This window comes from Taudactylus pleione, unplaced genomic scaffold (assembly GCF_031769625.1).
Source record: "Taudactylus pleione unplaced genomic scaffold, aTauple2 ptg000292l, whole genome shotgun sequence".
Taxonomy (NCBI): Eukaryota; Metazoa; Chordata; class Amphibia; order Anura; family Myobatrachidae; genus Taudactylus; species Taudactylus pleione.
In genome coordinates, this window is record NW_028284694.1 from 121,743 (window position 1) to 144,362 (window position 22,620).

Below are 22,620 nucleotides of genomic sequence, written 5' to 3' on the forward strand. Positions count from 1 at the left end.
GTTTATTTTTGGAGATTCAAAATCCTTTAACTCCCACTATTTATTTACTACCAAAAGTCCATAAGGATGAAAAAGCCCCTCCAGGACGACCAATCATCTCTGGTGTCAACAGTATCACTAGTAATTTATCATCATACATTGATTTTTATTTACAACCTATAGTTATTTCCAATCCCTCCTACCTTAAGGACACCACTGACACTTTAAATAAACTGAATAGTGTTACATGGACAGAAGATATGTTTATGGTGTCTGCAGACATATCTTCTTTATATACTATTATTGACCACATTAAGGGTTTGGAAGCTATAAGACATTTTCTGGAAATTTCGACACTGGAACCAAAAAAGAAAAAATTCTTGGAAGATGGTATCAATTTTATTTTACATAATAATTATTTTTTTATAACAACTATTATCTTCAAATGATTGGCACAGCCATGGGCACCAGGTTCGCCCCAAGCTATGCCAATTTGTTTTTGGCGAAGTGGGAGGAGGACACCGTTTGGCATCATCCGGCTTGGGGTAAGAACCTGGTGTCCTGGCACAAATACATAGATGACATCATTTTCTTCTGGAAAGGCAACAAAGAAGATTTGGAAAGTTTCTGTAGTTCTTTGAACACTAATTCTTTGAACATTAAATTGAGTTTTAATATTAGTAACAAAGAGATCAACTTTTTAGATTTAAATATTTATATAAAAATGGGACCATACAAACTAAATGCTACAAAAAAGCTACTGACACTAACAGCTATATCGACAAAACGAGCGAACATCTTACCAGATGGCTAGAAGGTGTCCCAAAAAGTCAATTCCTAAGAGTTAAACGCAACTGTACAGAAGATGAAATATGCAAAGAACAAATTGAAGAAATGAGTCATAATTTTATCGCAAGAGGATATGATCCTGAAAATCTTGAGAAAATCAAAGAGGATACTATTGCTTTAAATAGAGATACGTTGCTTACTCATAAAAGGAAAGAAAACGCACAAAACTTGGACTTTGCTTTTATTACTAGATATGGATCTCATTTTAAACTTTTAGAAAAGTCTTTTAAACGTCACTGGCATATTTTAAAAAAAGATAATATTCTTAATCCAATGTTACCTATGTATCCAAAATTCATCTATAGAAAAGCTGACAATCTAAAAAATAAACTTGTGAAAAGTACTCTAGATATAGAAAATCAAACGAGAATTAGAACCAAAGGATTTCATCAATGTTGGGTCTGCAACATGTGCAGAACAGTCAAAAGCACAGAAGCAAAAATATCTACGTTCCATATGAACAATAAAGAATTCTCTATCTCTCAATTTCTAACCTGCCATTCTACCAATGTTATTTATTCAATCGAATGTATATGTGGTTTGACTTATATTGGCAGAACATCCAGAGCCCTTAAAACACGTATGAGTGAACACATTCGAAATATCAAAAAGGGATTGGAGACACATTCTCTATCGGAACATTTAAAAAAAATTCATAATTGTTCTCCTAATCATATTAAAAGGTTTATGGCAATAGACTGCATTAAAAGCTCTTGGAAAAATAGAGACATTGAAAGTCGTCTTGCACAAAGAGAAATGCAGTGGATTTTTAATTTAAAAACATTATTACCTAGAGGTCTCAACAAGGACTTTGAATTAAAATGGTTTCTGTAACTGTCCTTATTTTACATGTATGATATTTATTATTCTTCATTTATATGTTTATTCAAGTTATATCACTAATTGCTTTTTATATCTATTTGAGGTATTGATCTACTATTCGAGCCTCCATTGAACATATGGTCAAGAATCCTTAGAAAAACATTTTGGGATTTTCCTCACTGAACAATTTATCAAAATCTCTATGTACTATCACCGTTTGAACAAAAACCGGAAGTTGCGGGATGACGCACTTCCGGTATACACGCTGAAGCACATGGACCTCAAACCGGAAGTTGACGGCCGCGCACTTCCGGTTCGCGGCATTTTCGTCAATTTTTTCACTTAGCTGGGGTATAAAGGAAGATAGGAAGCATGCTGAAGATCTACACCTTGACAAAGAGCCCCACAGTTGCTCGAAACGCGTTGGTGGATCCTGCATGCTGTACCTTCATTTGGACCAACTTGGGAGACGATCCTGCCTTTCTGGATGAAATCTTGTGGAGCCTATACAGGGTAATCCGGATGTACCCTGTATTTTAACAACATCCTGTGGCTCCATATTCTCTGCTGGGTAGGATCCTGTCTTTCATTTCATGTTTATCTAAACCAGCACTTTGGATTTTGTGCAATATTATTCAGGACTATGTTTTAACACCCAGGACCACATAGCACTTTATTATCTGTGGATTTTATATGTTTTATGCTGTTTATGTCTAAAATAAAATGCCTATAATTTTATTTTAACATTTTTTCAAGTATATTTGAGCGCCAAGAAATTATCACTACTGTCTGATTTTTACTACTTTATGTTGTGGGATTTGGGAATCCCACATTGTGTTTAATTTCACCGGCAGACTCTGAGCATTTTGTGCGCTAAGAGGAGTTCTATATTATTATAGATCCGTTGCACATGATAGATCGGCTGGGTACACATCATCTAATGTGTACAGAGATTAAGTTACACTATGAGTGACATGTATCCAGGCTTGGACTGGGCACCGGGGATTCGGGTAATTCCCCGGTGGGCCACACTGATGGTAGGCCATGCCCATTTCTAAAAGTGGGTGGGGCTTGGTAGGCCACATTCGGGGGGGGGGTGCTGCTTCCTAGCCGGGCCAGCTGAAGATACAGACTGACAGGGCTGTCTCCTGGGGCCCCCAGCCGCCATCTGTTGCTGATAAAAAAAAGATCCCCTGGCCTTACCTGACTATGACTTGGTGGGCAGGGGGCAGGGCCACCAGAAGGGGTGGAGTCACTTCCCTGTGAGAGGAAGATCTGAGGATTAGGAAAGCAGCAGGTTAGTAGTGCTAGAGGTGTCAGGGAGTTTCAGTTCGATCTGTGTGAGGGGGCTGTGATGCTGTATGAGGGGCCAGTGTGATCTGTAAAGGGGAGGGCTGATGTGTGAGGGGACAGTGTGATCTGTGAGGGGGTGCTGCTGTGTGGGTACAGGGTAATCCGTGAGGGGCTGCTGTGTGAGGGGACAGTGTAATCTGTGATGGGGGACTTGTGTGTGAGGGGAACGTGTAATCTTTGACGGGGGGCTGCTGTGTGAGGGGACAGTGTGATCTGTGAGAGGGTGCTGTGTGATCTGTGAGAGGGTGCTGTGTGATCTGTGAGAGGGTGCTGTGTGAGAAGGCAGTGTGATCTGTGAAGGGGTGCTGTGTGATCTGTGAGAGGGGGCTGTGTGAGAGGGGGCTGTGTGATCTGTGAGAGGGTGCTGTGTGATCTGTGAGAGGGGGCTGTGTGAGAAGGCAGTGTGATCTGTGAGAGGGGGCTGTGTGAGAAGGCTGTGTGATCTGTGAGAGGGTGCTGTGTGAAAAGGCTGTGTGATCTTTGAGGGGGGGGCTGTGTAAGGAGGCAGTGTGATCTGTGAAAGGGTGCTGTGTGAGAAGGCAGTGTGATCTGTGAGGGGGGCTGTGTGAAGAGGCAGTTTGATCTGTGAGAGGGTGCTGTGTGAGAAGGCTGTGTGATCTGTGAGAGCGTGCTGTGTGAAAAGGCTGTGTGATCTGTGAGGGGGGGCTGTGTGAAAAGGCTGTGTGATCTGTGAGGGGGTGCTGTGTGATCTGTGAGAGGGTGCTGTGTGATAAGGCTGTGTGATCTGTGAGAGGGTGCTGTGTGAAAAGGCTGTGTGATCTGTGAGGGGGGGGCTGTGTGAGCAGGCAGTGTGATCTGTGAGGGGGATGTGTGAGGAGCCAGTGTGATCTGCGAGAGGGTGCTGTGTGATCTGTGAGAGGGTGCTGTGTGAGAAGGCAGTGTGATGTGTGAGAGGGTGCTGTGTGATCTGTGAGGGGGGGCTGTGTAAGGAGACAGTGTGATCTGTAAGTGGGTGCTGCGTGAGGGGCCAGTGTGATCTGTGAGGGGAGCAGCATGTGCGTGAGGCTATGGGGACAGCATGTGTGTATGTGAGGCTATGGGGGCAGTATGTATGTAAGGCTATGGGAGGCAGCATGTGTGTGTATGTGTACGGCTCCATTTGGTCTAGAACCAGCCAGTGTCCAGCATGTATGTGTCTGCCCTCCAAGCCTGTTATCAGATGTACAGTATAGGAGGGGTATAAGCAGCATGTACAGGAGGGGAATAAGTAACAAGTATCATACTTGCTGACTATCTAGCTGCTCCTTCCTGCTCCTGGTGGGCCCTTCATGTACCAGTCCAGCACTGCATGTACCTGTGGCAGGGTGAGAGTGTACATACTATAACTTGAGTTGCCACATCCAAACACGTACTGATCTAAACAAACTAAATCTGGCCATACATCAGACCAACTTTCCTCCAACCAACTTCTCTCCAACTTGTGATGTCACAGAAGCAGGCGGACAGGTTCTGCCAACTTCTTCATGGTTTGAATAATTTTTTTTTTTTTAAAGAAGACATTTTTTTTGCCCATCTATTTTTTATTTTAAATAGTTTGGATTACTTTTGTACAGTGGGACCAGGCAAGTATGAAGGATTAAAGTAAGGCATGTGCTGTGTACGCCAAGGACCCAAACCAGGAAGCGGTGTGATGGCATAAGCCATCATGCTGCTCCCAGCTCTTCGCCGGGCCGAGCTCTCATCAGACCCCGTCTCCTGGCAACAGCAGAATGGTAAATTCCAAAATATTAATGTTCAAGTGGGTGATTGTGGGGAAGTGATTGCGGGTGGACGGGTGATCGCAAGGGAGGGTGCGGGCTGGGGAGACTGATGGTGCCGCTGCAGGTGGTAACTGCAGGGGAGGCAGAGCTTGGTGCGGGCATGTGGCACTGAAGGTGCTTTTGCTGGTGGTGCTATGGGGCTTATCTATATAGGGGTTCATTATATACACACACTGACACTATACAGGGTTCCATATACACACTCAGGGGCGTAGTAAGAGAGGAGGGGGCATGTGTGCATTCCCCGTCCGGGACCCCCTCCTCTCTCCCCGGCGTTTGGCAGCTGACTGACCACAGCAGTAGACTCTGGGCACTAGTCTGTTTTCCCGGCATTTTGCGCAAGCGCAGTGGTGAAATCATCGGGAAAATGGCAGCTGCATCATTTTCCCAGTGATTTCCCCACTGCGCATGCGCAAAATGCCGGGAAAATGGCCACCATGACCATTTTCCAGGCATGTTGCGCAGGACTGCTACATCCGACGCGGGACTTCGGAGACATACGTATTATAAAATATGGGTGCAGGATGTGCGGTGGGGCCCCCCTGGACCCAGAGGCTTGTGTGCGCCGCACACCCTGCGCCGCACACCCCACCCCTGTACACACTGACACTACACAAGGGTCCATATACACACTGACACTATACAGTAGTCCATATACACAGAGTGACACTATACGAGGTTTCACATACAGGAAATAGACCCAGCATGGTGCTGGAACATAGGCGTCTTTATAATGGGTGCAAGGTGTGCGGTGCACACGGGTCCCTGGGTCCAGGGGGGCCACACACCGCACAAACTACACTCATAGTTAATAATAAACTTCTCCGCTGATTCTGAAGTGCTGCGGCGGCCATTTTTCCAATGATCTGCGCATTCCCCCTAGACTAGAATGATTAGCAGGAAACTAGTGGGGAAACACTGAACAGGTTTGATTTTCCCAACTAGTTGGATTGACCGTTTTTCGAGTGATTATCGTTTGCTCCCACACACTGCCCAATTATCATTCCAACCAGCCAACTTATCGTTCTGAATGTATGACCTGCTTAACATAGCAATGTTCAAGGATATTTTAGTGTTACGTCAATGTAAGGTATAGTGCACAGAATGATTTTGCAGAAGCAAAGCATTATAGAGAGACATCTGTTACACTTTAACCCCACAGATGTTTAATAATCAAAAAAGAATCTCATCCAAATGTTGTCATTCTCAATTAAATATCATTAGTTGACAGATAGAGAACATGTTTAAACTCCATCAATTCTTGGCTGTATGTAGCAAATACTTAAGGGAAATCTCACATTGTAACATAATGTCGGTGTCCATTATAATCACGTCAGCAATGAAAGGTCTGGTGCAGTAGTGAAAAACATATTTTTCTGTGATTGGTTATAGTATCCTGTATGGCCTTTGTTACATAGCGGGGACTGTATGTTAGTGACATCATAGCACAGGAGTACAGCGGATTGGTCCATGATAGCTGGGTCCCTGATGACATGGTACCACCATCCACTCAGATTATCTTGCTGACTAGATAATGTTTTTGCTGCATCAATGAGATTTGGTTAAGTTAAGCAAAGAAAGGAATATACTAAATACACAGCAGGTTGCTGATGTTTTACATATTTGTATTCCCAGGTCTTCATATCTATAAAGGGTGCAGGGTGTGCGGTGCACACGGGTCCCTGGGTCCAGGGGGGGGGGGGCAACACAGAACACCCTGCACCCATTTATTAAATACTTACCTCTCCGGAGTCCCGCGTCGGCAGTACCATAGCTCTACAAATCGCCTGGAAAATGGCTGCCGCGGCCATTATCCCATTTTTTGAACAGGCGCAGTTAAGAGATCACCAGAAAAATGGCTGCCGCGGCCATTATCCCAATTTTTGAACAGGCGCAGTTAAGAGATCACCGGAAAAATGGCTGCCGCGCCATTTTTCTGATGACCTGCACATGCGCAGTAGAAGGGCAGAGCAGGTCTGTCAGAATCTTAAATCACTGCACCCCGCACCACACCTCGCAGGCAATAGAGATTATAATGATGATATGAAGCCTTGCAATGAGTAACTCATCCTCCCCATATCAGCACAAACAGAGGGCCTGATTCAGAGCCGCTCGTAAGCGGCCGCTCGTTCGCTCCGAGCAATGTTCGCACATATGCGTATGGGTCGTAATACGCATGGGCCAACCAGTCAGTGCGGTCGGAAATCGAGCGCTTGCAAAATAGCGAGTGCCTGCAAATTTGAGTGACAGGATGAGGCGTTTGTGGGTGGTAACAGGGGAAGGTGCTTGAAAACGGGGAGTGGTGATCCGAACGCAGGCGTGCCAAACGGTCAAAACGGGCATTTTAAGGGTGTGCATAATTAACAAAGCAGCGTCATCGACCACGTCACTTGGTTGTTTCTTAGCCTGAACTGTTCACATGACTGCGGTAGGAAAATCCTACCACAAGCACTGCGAGCAGTTCAGATGCCTTTCGATGTACTCGATTAATCAAATAAATAGCGGAGATGACGTAGGATGCGAGCGGCCAGGGGGCGTCTTTACAAAATAGCGAGCGCATGTTTCGTTCGCTCGCTCAGACATAGAGGCGTCAACAGACCGCAAAGAGTGAGCGCTCAATTTAAATAGCCGGCCCCTTTTTCTGAACGAGCGAGCGCAAATAGCGTCTGGCTCTGAATCAGGCCCTCTGTTTGCAAACATTGACTTCTATTTAAACAATCTCTTGCATGCAACAGAAGGGTAGGCAAAATTGTCCTTGTTTGTGCACAAACTAACGGAAGGTTATTCTTGCTTCACACTTTCCAGTGTGTGTGAATGTTATGTAATATGTATGCCTGCATTTAACCCCTTGTTTCGCAGTCTGATCTGAAGTTCCAGCATTCCTGCTCAAATAAAACTTTGCTTGTTGAAAATGTACAATAAGAATTGTATTTCTAATTGCTGAACCATAATAATTGTCATAAAACTTGATATTTACATTATTATTTGAAAATAAATTCTTGCATTGTGTGTAAATTCCCTTGGTAAAATACTTTTGTTGCCTGTAATAACGCCTGACGACTGACAAGAACCAAGGGATAAACCAGACGGGTAAGGTGCCCTTTGTGTCACACCACACTTGGGGTCGTTAGTAAAAAGTGGTTATCACATGAACACTGACCACTCCCACCAGTGTCAGTGATGTCGATGTCACTTCTGTAGAGTTCTGGCATAACACACATCTATCTACAGTCTCCACACACTTTTGTTATTTCCCATACTTACAGAAGACACTTGTCATGCATGCTTTTTATGTTCAGGCACCTGGGCAGGCTGCTTCATTACTTTGAGTGTAGACAAGCTTTGGATTCCTTTTGTGTAATATATATACATATATAATAAACACACAAATACACACACACTAGCATACAAAGCTGCATGCACTGCTCCAATAGAGTCTAAAGGGGTGCTTCATTAGAGACACTATGGTCCAAATATAAATCCAAAGAGATGGACACTCACCACTGTTGTAGTAGGATCAGCAAAGTCTTTACTCGTAGACATCCATAAAGTCAGTCGACGTTTCAGTCAATGCATACGACCTTTGTCAAGACAACTCCATAGCCTCCACATAAGCCCACTACCCCAACTCACTATGAGCCAACTTATATAGGACTCCCAATCAGCGTTCAACTCCACCCACTGGCCAAACAGGAAGCCAAGTGGTCACATATAATTAATCCCTGTAACAGAGTCAAAATACAACGTAAATACGCGATATCTATCACCCCCGAACCAGCATGGCGGCGATGAACACTAAAGAGAGACAAACTGTCTCTATCACAGTCAGAAATCAGCATGCTGCAGCAAGCTAGCAACAACCGGAAGCGACAAGCGTTCCACGCTGGAAGGTATTGCCACCATTCCAACAAGTACCTGGATGTGAAATATATCAACGATGTCTGGTAAACATTAATTAACCTACTGGTATCTAGGCAACAATAAAGGGTGCCTGGCAACCACCATAACATAAGCCATATAAAAACATATTGCAAATAAACAAATTCAATCAGGTATAACACACAAAATAGAACAACAAGTCAGCCCATAGGAGGGATCTCATAAGAACATAATATAACACCTGTGATAACTTGGGGTAATTAGCTCACTAGATTGGGGTCAGTGGTGCAGTGATTAGGTGCAGAATTAGAGTCCACACATGGCATTCCAGTAAAATAAAGAAAATGGTGCTTTACTTCAGCATGGTAATCAGGAAACAGAGAAAACAACAAACAACCTAGCCCTCTCTTAGGGCACTAGCTCACTTCTTGAACCCTCTCTATCAAGGTGCAGCTAGTCTGCCAATAAAGTCTCTGCCTGCTTCTCTGCAGGTCTATTGCCAGCTCCAACCTGGCTTGGCTTGCACAGCTATACAAACACCATCAGTCTTTGTAGCCTTCCCTGTATCCTCCAGGTATACAGAAGGCCCTGGCTTCCTCCCAGTTGCTTCAATGTCACACAGTCTGAGAGGTTTATGGTCCCCCCTTGCCTCCTGCAAGGTCCAGCCACAGGCCTCCTGGCCCCCAATGGCTTGCTCAGCTTCACTGGGCTATCTGGCTGCCACAGTCCCACATAGACTGCCTCCAACAGCAGCCTGACTGGTCTGCCTCCTTATCAGCCCACACCTGAGCTCTCCCCACAAGGCAGCCACAGGTGTATCACAACTTAGTATTAATACCCTGTGTGGGAGAATCTCTCCAACCCCACACAGAATCTGCTGCTCACCACGCCATCTCTGGTGACACTGCCACACACTACATACCAATATTACATATAAATCAAAAACAAGACAAATAAAAAATTATATCAAAACAATGAAAAAAAAATAATGGAAAAAATAGAAAAAATATAGAAAAGTAAAAATAAAAATATTATAAAAAATTGCATATGTTGTATGAACAGAATTAATACATATGGATAACTATGGAATTAGCAATGTGACAGTCATTATGGGGCCTATTCATCATCACTTAAGTTTTACAAAAGCAGGTAAAAATGCACATTTGCACCTGCAATTGGAAAAATTAAGTTATCGGGCCATTCATCAAGAAGGTAAAGCAGGAGATATCACAGATATCTCCTACTTACCTTCTTTTTGCAGAATAGCCCTCTGTCACCATACACTAGTATCACAGATATCTCCTACTTACCTTCTTTTTGCAGAATAGCCCTCTGTCACCATACACTAGTATCACAGATATCTCCTACTTACCTTCTTTTTGCAGAATAGCCCTCTGTCACCATACACTAGTATCACAGATGTCTCCTACTTACCTTCTTTTTGCAGAATAGCCCTCTGTCACCATACACTAGTATCACAGATATCTCCTACTTACCTTCTTTTTGCAGAATAGCCCTCTGTCACCATACACTAGTATCACAGATATATCCTACTTACCTTCTTTTTGCAGAATAGCCCTCTGTCACCATACACTAGTATCACAGATATCTCCTACTTACCTTCTTTTTGCAGAATAGCCTACTGTCCCCATACACTAGTATCACAGATATCTCCTACTTACCTTCTTTTTGCAGAATGGCCCGCTGTCCCCATACACTAGTATCACAGATATCTCCTACTTACCTTCTTTTTGCAGAATGGCCCGCTGTCCCCATACACTAGTATCACAGATATCTCCTACTTACCTTTTCTTTGCAGAATAGCCTTCTGTCCCCATACACTAGTATCACAGATATCTCCTACTTACCTTCCTCTGGCGGAATGGCCGCTGTCCCCATACACTAGTATCACAGATATCTCCTACTTACCTTCTTTTTGCAGAATAGCCCTCTGTCACCATACACTAGTATCACAGATATCTCCTACTTACCTTCCTCTGGCGGAATGGCCCACTGTCCCCATACACTAGTATGGGGACAGAATTCTTCAAGCTCCAAAAATATAATGTTTTCGGAGCTTGACTGCGGGAGCATTCACCATCTCCAATGGTGAATGCTCCTGCTCCGGACTCACAAACCACTCCTTCCCTATGGGAAGGAGGTCCTTTCGGATCCCGCCGCCCCTCTCCGGCTCCTTCTGCTCGAATGTCGGGGACTCATTTGCACATGCGTGACCTGTAGGTCGCGCATGCGCAGTCCCGTCACTGCTCCGAAAGGAGAAGTGAAAAGATTCACTGCTCCAAAAAGCAGCAGTGAAGTCGCTTGTGGGGACAACTGACTTTGCATCAGCTGTCACTGCGCAAGAGCAATGATGAATTTCTCCGGAAGCCACGGTGAGTAAGAATGCTAATTATTGGGGTAATTAACTTCATGAATAGGCCCCTAAGTATTGAACAGAGCAATCTCAATCAAGAAAGCAAAATGAACACCAAATTATAAAAGTGCCACAATATGCAGGCTGAGGTGGTCTGTCAGGAAGAGAAAGATGTCTCAAAAGTTTAGAAATTATAGGCAGACTTGTGACATAGTTGGAGTTGGGCTGCCACGATGAGTCACTGTGGGCCTTCATAGGGATTCTTTCAGTACTCACTGTGCAGTCACATTTCAATCATGTTCTCCAACAAGATTCTTGGAACAAGAATATAGAAACTAAATTATGTATCATCGCAGAGGAAGTAGCTTGTAACTGTCATTTCAAAGACTGTGCTAGATACATGACAGTGGGAAGCGCATTGGTTGCTTAGGGCAACTTCTCCACTTCATCATTCTCCAAGGCTTGAAAAATCTCCCCCTGTAGGAGAACCGAATAAATAATTTTCATCATAAAATGAATTATTTGGTGATCTCCGTAAAATATGATGGCTGTGAGAGTGTGGATCCATTAAGCCAAATTTTCTGAAACTCGATCCTCAAGACCCTAAACAGTGCATGTTTTTCGGATTGCCTAGTTGGTGCACATGTATATACTTCTCTATTGTTACTGCCGGGACTCTATAGTGCCGAAGGTGCATAACCCCGCAACTTCTGACCGCAGTGTGCAACTGCATATTCCTGGCTTTACCGCGCAACTTCAGCTCTGTCTTTCACAGAGGAAGGAAGTGCCCCTGAGAGTCTCCACAGGAAGACAGCCCTCATATACAGGTGATTTTGATATGACCTATTGGTGTAGAACCTGAGTGATTGCAATAGGTACTAGTGGTATGTGTAATGGAGGTTAGTCCACACAGCAGTTGCTTAACAAGGCTCACAGGTTTATCGGTAACAACGGTATCAGTGGTAATACAGTTACATGGTAATGAAGGGTGAATAGTGATGGTAACAGTGGTAATACACTTACATGGTAATGAAGGGAGAATAGTGATGGTAATAGCGGTAATACACTTACATGGTAATGAAGGCTGAATAGTGAAGGTAACAGCGGTAATACACTTACATGTTAATGAAGGGTGAATAGTGATGGTGACAGCGGTAATACACTTACATGGTAATGAAGGGAGAATAGTGATGGTAATAGCGGTAATCCACTTACATGGTAATGAAGGATGAATAGTGATGGTGACAGCGGTAATACACTTACATGGTAATGAAGGGTGAATAGTGATGGTAACAGCAGTAATACGCTTACATGGTAATGAAGGGTGAATAGTGATGGTAACAGCGGTAATACACTTACATGGTAATGAAGGGTGAATAGTGATGGTAACAGCGGTAATACACTTACATGGTAATGAAGGGTGAATAGTGATAGTAACAGCGGTAACACACTTACATGGTAATGAAGGTTGAATAGTGATGGTAACAGCGGTAATACACTTACATGGTAATGAAGGGTGAATAGTGATGGTAATGCGGTAATACACTTACATGGTAATGAAGGGTGAATAGTGATGGTAACAGCGGTAATACACTTACATGGTAATGAAGGGTGAATAGTGATGGTAACAGCAGTAATACACTTACATGGTAATGAAGGGTGAATAGTGATGGTATCAGTGGTAATACACTTACATGGTAATGAAGGGTGAATAGTGATGGTAACAGCGGTAATACGCTTACATGGTAATGAAGGGTGAATAGTGATGGTAACAGCGGTAATACACTTACATGGTTATGAAGGGTGAATAGTGATAGTAACAGCGGTAACACACTTACATGGTAATGAAGGTTGAATAGTGATGGTAACAGCGGTAATACACTTACATGGTAATGAAGGGTGAATAGTGATGGTAATGCGGTAATACACTTACATGATAATGAAGGGTGAATAGTGATGGTAACAGCGGTAATACACTTACATGGTAATGAAGGGTGAATAGTGATAGTATCAGTGGTAATACACTTACATGGTAATGAAGGGTGAATAGTGATGGTGACAGCGGTAATACACTTACATGGTAATGAAGGATGAATAGTGATGGTGACAGCGGTAATACACTTACATGGTAATGAAGGGTGAATAGTGATGGTAACAGCGGTAATACACTTACATGGTAATGAAGGGTGAATAGTGATGGTAACAGCGGTAATACGCTTACATGGTAATGAAGGGTGAATAGTGATGGTAACAGCGGTAATACGCTTACATGGTAATGAAGGGTGAATAGTGATGGTAACAGCGGTAATACACTTACATGGTAATGAAGGGTGAATAGTGATAGTAACAGCGGTAACACACTTACATGGTAATGAAGGTTGAATAGTGATGGTAGCAGCGGTAATACACTTACATGGTAATGAAGGGTGAATAGTGATGGTAATGCGGTAATACACTTACATGGTAATGAAGGGTGAATAGTGATGGTAACAGCGGAAATACACTTACATGGTAATGAAGGGTGAATAGTGATGGTAACAGCGGTAATACACTTACATGGTAATGAAGGGTGAATAGTGATGGTATCAGTGGTAATACACTTACATGGTAATGAAGGGTGAATAGTGATGGTAACAGCGGTAATACGCTTACATGGTAATGAAGGGTGAATAGTGATGGTAACAGCGGTAATACACTTACATGGTTATGAAGGGTGAATAGTGATAGTAACAGCGGTAACACACTTACATGGTAATGAAGGTTGAATAGTGATGGCAACAGCGGTAATACACTTACATGGTAATGAAGGGTGAATAGTGATGGTAATGTGGTAATAGACTTACATGGTAATGAAGGGTGAATAGTGATGGTAACAGCGGTAATACACTTACATGGTAATGAAGGGTGAATAGTGATGGTAACAGCAGTAATACACTTACATGGTAATGAAGGGTGAATAGTGATGGTATCAGTGGTAATACACTTACATGGTAATGAAGGGTGAATAGTGATGGTAACAGCGGTAACACACTTACATGGTAATGAAGGGTGAATAGTGATGGTAACAGCGGTAATACACTTACATGGTAATGAAGGGTGAATAGTGATGGTAACAGCGGTAATACACTTACATGGTAATGAAGGGTGAATAGTGATGGTAACAGCGGTAAAACACTTACATGGTAATGAAGGGTGAATAGTGAGGGTAACAGCGGTAATACACGTACATGGTAATGAAGGGTGAATAGTGATGGTAACAGCGGTAACACACTTACATGGTAATGAAGGGTGAATAGTGATGGTAACAGCGGTAACACACTTACATGGTAATGAAGGGTGAATAGTGATGGTAACAGCGGTAACACACTTACATGGTAATGAAGGGTGAATAGTGATGGTAACAGCGGTAATACACTTACATGGTAATGAAGGGTGAATAGTGATGGTAACAGCGGTAATACACTTACATGGTAATGAAGGGTGAATAGTGATGGTAACAGTGGTAATACACTTACATGGTAATGAAGGGTGAATAGTGATGGTAACAGAGGTAATACACTTACATGGTAATGAAGGGTGAATAGTGATGGTAACAGCGGTAATACACTTACATGGTAATGAAGGGTGAATAGTGATGGTAACAGCGGTAATACACTTACATGGTAATGAAGGGTGAATAGTGATGGTGACAGTGGTTATACACTTACATGGTAATGAAGGGTGAATAGTGATGGTGACAGCGGTAATACACTTACATGGTAATGAAGGGTGAATAGTGATGGTAACAGCAGTAATACACTTACATGGTAATGAAGGGTGAATAGTGATGGTAACAGCGGTAATACACTTACATGGTAATGAAGGGTGAATAGTGATGGTAACAGCAGTAATACGCTTACATGGCAATGAAGGGTGAATAGTGATGGTAACAGCGGTAATACACTTACATGGTAATGAAGGGTGAATAGTGATAGTAACAGCAGTAACACACTTACATGGTAATGAAGGTTGAATAGTGATGGTAACAGCTGTAATACACTAACATGGTAATGAAGGGTGAATAGTGATGGTAATGCGGTAATACATTTACATGGTAATGAAGGGTGAATAGTGATGGTAACACCGGTAATACACTTATATGGTAATGAAGGGTGAATAGTGATGGTAACAGCAGTAATACACTTACATGGTAATGAAGGGTGAATAGTGATGGTATCAGTGGTAATACACTTACATGGTAATGAAGGGTGAATAGTGATGGTAACAGCAGTAATACGCTTACATGGTAATGAAGGGTGAATAGTGATGGTAACAGCGGTAATACACTTACATGGTTATGAAGGGTGAATAGTGATAGTAACAGCGGTAACACACTTACATGGTAATGAAGGTTGAATAGTGATGGCAACAGCGGTAACCGGTAATACACTTACATGGTAATGAAGGGTGAATAGTGATGGTAATGCGGTAATAGACTTACATGGTAATGAAGGGTGAATAGTGATGGTAACAGCGGTAATACACTTACATGGTAATGAAGGGTGAATAGTGATGGTAACAGCAGTAATACACTTACATGGTAATGAAGGGTGAATAGTGATGGTATCAGTGGTAATACACTTACATGGTAATGAAGGGTGAATAGTGATGGTAACAGCGGTAACACACTTACATGGTAATGAAGGGTGAATAGTGATGGTAACAGCGGTAATACACTTACATGGTAATGAAGGGTGAATAGTGATGGTAACAGCGGTAATACACGTACATGGTAATGAAGGGTGAATAGTGATGGTAACAGCGGTAACACACTTACATGGTAATGAAGGGTGAATAGAGATGGTAACAGCGGTAACACACTTACATGGTAATGAAGGGTGAATAGTGATGGTAACAGCGGTAATACACTTACATGGTAATGAAGGGTGAATAGTGATGGTAACAGCGGTAATACACTTACATGGTAATGAAGGGTGAATAGTGATGGTAACAGCGGTAATACACTTACATGGTAATGAAGGGTGAATAGTGATGGTAACAGTGGTAATACACTTACATGGTAATGAAGGGTGAATAGTGATGGTAACAGAGGTAATACACTTACATGGTAATGAAGGGTGAATAGTGATGGTAACAGCGGTAATACACTTACAGGGTAATGAAGGTTAAGGAATCTATATTAGAACCTCTATACACTCCTTCCTATACCTTCTAATATCCTGCCTATACCTTCTAAGGATGACGCTAATTTGAGTACGCAATCATACAGTAAATAAAGACTTCAGACCTGGAATCTGTGGTTCCAAAGCACAAGTATTATTCAAGTAAAAGTACAGTCAGTTACACGCTATTGATCCAGACACAATTCGGCGCAAAGGAATTATACAGACCCAAGTATACTATACATATGCAGTGCTTCCGGACCAGATGTTAGGCATCAGCAAGAAACCCCTTCATCAATCAGTATTCAGCAAGAAGACTAAGACCCAGTGTTGGAACACACATATTTATACCCCCCAGAAATAGACAACACAATAGAGAAGTTTGTTGCTGATGCCATTGGTTCCCAAGGGGGATACATCTGTTACAGAGCATTTAACAGGCTGATTCAAATAGACACAACCTAGCATCCAACAACTGAGGGTCTCTGGTTTCCCGCCCCATGTAACATCCTAACAGTTGTTCATATTATATACATTTTGTTGCTTGAAGTCTCTGCGGTCCATAAGTTGAGAATGCATGATGCGATCTCCACACCGATAATACCGGAATTCTCTTGAAAGAGTACGCATCAGTACAAAATCAAACACGGCTTACTTAGCATGTATAAAACCTTAGTTACCAAATGATCTTTATTTCACAGCATTTATACTAAATGAACGAACATAAATCTTATCCCTTAAAGCTTATGGAACCTTGTATGTGGATATGTAATGTGTGAGTATGCGGGGTTTGATATAAAGACGCTAGTTAACTTGGAGCAGATGCGTGCGCATAAAGCTAATGAACAGCGTTTTCATATAGGATCTTATGCATACGCTAATATGCGATTAGTTACCAGTGCAATTGTGCGTATTAATGTGTGTATGAGAAATGGTGCACTTACATCTCACTTAAACTAAGAGAACACCTAGCAGTGTGGAATGCTGATCTTTATAGTTCCACATGCCCCCCTCTCATAGCAGCCCCATCCTTCCCAGGCTCAAAAGTAAAGTCCATTGTTCTCCCAGACTCTTGTGTAAATACAAATTAGCACAGCTACAAGACCCAAAACCTAAGATAACACTCTTGGCTTTGAAGATATTTTTATTGCAGGAAGCCTGCTAATGTAAGGTGTGTATTCGAGCAGGGCCACCTGGAGTGAGAGCAGACCTTGTATCCAGGAAGCTTGTCTACACAGGCTAGTTGTCACGTGGCCATTTGTTCTGTTCAGCTAATGCAATATATCCTTTAGGGGAATTATAATAATATACACTTTATCCAGAGCACCGAAACTGCGTAAAGTCATGAAATGGGCTGTTGGTGAATCGCCGTAACTTATGGCGATGGTCACAGATGCAATTGCATGATGCTAATAGTAATATCGCCACATGTACTAAAGAGTGAGTTTATCTAAAATGGCGCTTCAGCGGTCATTCGCAAAATGGCGTCTTGCGGCCAGTCGCAAGATGGTGTTGCTGCGATTCAATTTTAAACTGATCTTGTCTCAGCCAATAATCCAGCTTCGACAAGGGTGAATAGTGATAGTAACAGTGGTAATACACTTACATGGTAATGAAGGGTGAATAGTGATGATAACAGCAGTAATACACTTACATGGTAATGAAGGGTGAATAGTGACGGTAACAGTGGTAATACACTTACATGGTAATGAAGGTTGAATAGTGATGGTAACAGCGGTAATACACTTACATGGTAATGAAGGTTGAATAGTGATGGTAACAGCGGTAATACACTTACATGGTAATGAAGGGTGAATAGTGATGGTAACAGCGGTAATACACTTACATGGTAATGAAGGGTGAATAGTGATGGTAACAGCGGTAATACACTTACATGGTAATGAAGGGTGAATAGTGATGGTAACAGAGGTAATACACTTACATGGTAATGAAGGGTGAATAGTGATGGTAACAGCGGTAATACACTTACAGGGTAATGAAGGTTAAGGAATCTATATTAGAACCTCTATACACTCCTTCCTATACCTTCTAATATCCTGCCTATACCTTCTAAGGATGACGCTAATTTGAGTACGCAATCATACAGTAAATAAAGACTTCAGACCTGGAATCTGTGGTTCCAAAGCACAAGTATTATTCAAGTAAAAGTACAGTCAGTTACACGCTATTGATCCAGACACAATTCGGCGCAAAGGAATTATACAGACCCAAGTATACTATACATATGCAGTGCTTCCGGACCAGATGTTAGGCATCAGCAAGAAACCCCTTCATCAATCAGTATTCAGCAAGAAGACTAAGACCCAGTGTTGGAACACACATATTTATACCCCCCAGAAATAGACAACACAATAGAGAAGTTTGTTGCTGATGCCATTGGTTCCCAAGGGGGATACATCTGTTACAGAGCATTTAACAGGCTGATTCAAATAGACACAACCTAGCATCCAACAACTGAGGGTCTCTGGTTTCCCGCCCCATGTAACATCCTAACAGTTGTTCATATTATATACATTTTGTTGCTTGAAGTCTCTGCGGTCCATAAGTTGAGAATGCATGATGCGATCTCCACACCGATAATACCGGAATTCTCTTGAAAGAGTACGCATCAGTACAAAACCAAACACGGCTTACTTAGCATGTATAAAACCTTAGTTACCAAATGATCTTTATTTCACAGCATTTATACTAAATGAACGAACATAAATCTTATCCCTTAAAGCTTATGGAACCTTGTATGTGGATATGTAATGTGTGAGTATGCGGGGTTTGATATAAAGACGCTAGTTAACTTGGAGCAGATGCGTGCGCATAAAGCTAATGAACAGCGTTTTCATATAGGATCTTATGCATACGCTAATATGCGATTAGTTACCAGTGCAATTGTGCGTATTAATGTGTGTATGAGAAATGGTGCACTTACATCTCACTTAAACTAAGAGAACACCTAGCAGTGTGGAATGCTGATCTTTATAGTTCCACATGCCCCCCTCTCATAGCAGCCCCATCCTTCCCAGGCTCAAAAGTAAAGTCCTTTGTTCTCCCAGACTCTTGTGTAAATACAAATTAGCACAGCTACAAGACCCAAAACCTAAGATAACACTCTTGGCTTTGAAGATATTTTTATTGCAGGAAGCCTGCTAATGTAAGGTGTGTATTCGAGCAGGGCCACCTGGAGTGAGAGCAGACCTTGTATCCAGGAAGCTTGTCTACACAGGCTAGTTGTCACGTGGCCATTTGTTCTGTTCAGCTAATGCAATATATCCTTTAGGGGAATTATAATAATATACACTTTATCCAGAGCACCGAAACTACGTAAAGTCATGAAATGGGCTGTTGGTGAATCGCCGTAACTTATGGCGATGGTCACAGATGCAATTGCATGATGCTAATAGTAATATCGCCACATGTACTAAAGAGTGAGTTTATCTAAAATGGCGCTTCAGCGGTCATTCGCAAAATGGCGTCTTGCGGCCAGTCGCAAGATGGTGTTGCTGCGATTCAATTTTAAACTGATCTTGTCTCAGCCAATAATCCAGCTTCGACAAGGGTGAATAGTGATAGTAACAGTGGTAATACACTTACATGGTAATGAAGGGTGAATAGTGATGATAACAGCAGTAATACACTTACATGGTAATGAAGGGTGAATAGTGACGGTAACAGTGGTAATACACTTACATGGTAATGAAGGTTGAATAGTGATGGTAACAGCAGTAATACACTTACATGGTAATGAAGGTTGAATAGTGATAGTAACAGTGGTAATACACATACATGGTAATGAAGGGTGAATAGTGATGGTAACAGCAGTAATACACTTACATGTAATGAAGGATGAATAGTGATGGTAACAGTGGTAATACACTTACATGGTAATGAAGGTTGAATAGTGATGGTAACAGCGGTAATACACTTACATGGTAATGAAGGGTGAATAGTGATGGTAACAGCGGTAATACACTTACATGGCAATGAAGGGTGAATAGTTATGGTAATGCGGTAATACACTTATGGTAATAAAGGGTGAATAGTGATAGTAACAGCGGTTAATACACTTACATGGTAAAGAAGGGTGAATAGTGATGGTAACAGCGGTAATACACTTACATGGTAAAGAAGGGTGAATAGTGATGGTAACAGTGGTAATACACTTACATGGTAATGAAGGTTGAATAGTTATGGTAACAGTGGTAATACACTTACATGGTAATGAAGGGTGAATAGTGATGGTAACAGTGGTAATACACTTACATGGTAATGAAGGGTGAATAGTGATGGTAACAGCGGTAATACACTTACATGGTAATGAAGGGTAAGGAATCTATATTACAACCTCTATACACTCCTTCCTATACCTTCTAATATCCTGCCTATACCTTCTAAGGATGACGCTAATTTGCATACGCAGTCATACATTAAATAAAGGACTTCAGACCTGGAATCTGTGGTTCCAAAGCACAAGTATTATTCAAGTAAAAGTACAGTCAGTTACACGCTATTGATCCAGACACAATTCGGCGCAAAGGAATTATACAGACCCAAGTATACTATACATATGCAGTGCTTCCGGACCAGATGTTAGGCATCAGCAAGAAACCCCTTCATCAATCAGTATTCAGCAAGAAGACTAAGACCCAGTGTTGGAACACACATATTTATACCCCCCAGAAATAGACAACACAATAGAGAAGTTTGTTGCTGATGCCATTGGTTCCCAAGGGGGATACATCTGTTACAGAGCATTTAACAGGCTGATTCAAATAGACACAACCTAGCATCCAACAACTGAGGGTCTCTGGTTTCCCGCCCCATGTAACATCCTAACAGTTGTTCATATTATATACATTTTGTTGCTTGAAGTCTCTGCGGTCCATAAGTTGAGAATGCATGATGCGATCTCCACACCGATAATACCGGAATTCTCTTGAAAGAGTACGCATCAGTACAATACCAAACACGGCATACTTAGCATGTATAAAACCTTAGTTACCAAATAATCTTTATTTCACAGCATTTATACTAAATGAACGAACATAAATCTTATCCCTTAAAGCTTATGGAACCTTGTATGTGGATATGTAATGTGTGAGTATGCGGGGTTTGATATAAAGACGCTAGTTAACTTGAAGCAGATGCGTGCGCATAAAGCTAATGAACAGCGTTTTCATATAGGATCTTATGCATTCGCTAATATGCGATTAGTTACCAGCGCAATTGTGCGTATTAATGTGTGTATGAGAAATGGTGCCCTTACATCTCACTTAAACTAAGTGAACACCTAGCAGTGTGGAATGCTGATCTTTATAGTTCCACACGCCCCCCTCTCTCAGCAGCCCCCACCCTTCCCAGGCTCAAAAGTAAAGTCCTTTGTTCTCCCAGACTCTTGTGTAAATGCAAATTAGCACAGCTACAAGACCCAAAACCTAAGATAACACTCTTGGCTTTGAAGATATTTTTATTGCAGGAAGCCTGCTAATGTAAGGTGTGTATTCGAGCAGGGCCACCTGGAGTGAGAGCAGACCTTGTATCCAGGAAGCTTGTCTACACAGGCTAGTTGTCACGTGGCCATTTGTTCTGTTCAGCTAATGCAATATATCCTTTAGGGGAATTATAATAATATACACTTTATCCAGAGCACCGAAACTACGTAAAGTCATGAAATGGGCTGTTGGTGAATCGCCGTAACTTATGGCGATGGTCACAGATGCAATTGCATGATGCTAATAGTAATATCGCCACATGTACTAAAGAGTGAGTTTATCTAAAATGGCGCTTCAGCGGTCATTCGCAAAATGGCGTCTTGCGGCCAGTCGCAAGATGGTGTTGCTGCGATTCAATTTTAAACTGATCTTGTCTCAGCCAATAATCCAGCTTCGACAAGGGTGAATAGTGATAGTAACAGTGGTAATACACTTACATGGTAATGAAGGGTGAATAGTGATGATAACAGCAGTAATACACTTACATGGTAATGAAGGGTGAATAGTGACGGTAACAGTGGTAATACACTTACATGGTAATGAAGGTTGAATAGTGATGGTAACAGCGGTAATACACTTACATGGTAATGAAGGTTGAATAGTGATGGTAACAGCGGTAATACACTTACATGGTAATGAAGGGTGAATAGTGATGGTAACAGCGGTAATACACTTACATGGTAATGAAGGGTGAATAGTGATGGTAACAGCGGTAATACACTTACATGGTAATGAAGGGTGAATAGTGATGGTAACAGAGGTAATACACTTACATGGTAATGAAGGGTGAATAGTGATGGTAACAGCGGTAATACACTTACAGGGTAATGAAGGTTAAGGAATCTATATTAGAACCTCTATACACTCCTTCCTATACCTTCTAATATCCTGCCTATACCTTCTAAGGATGACGCTAA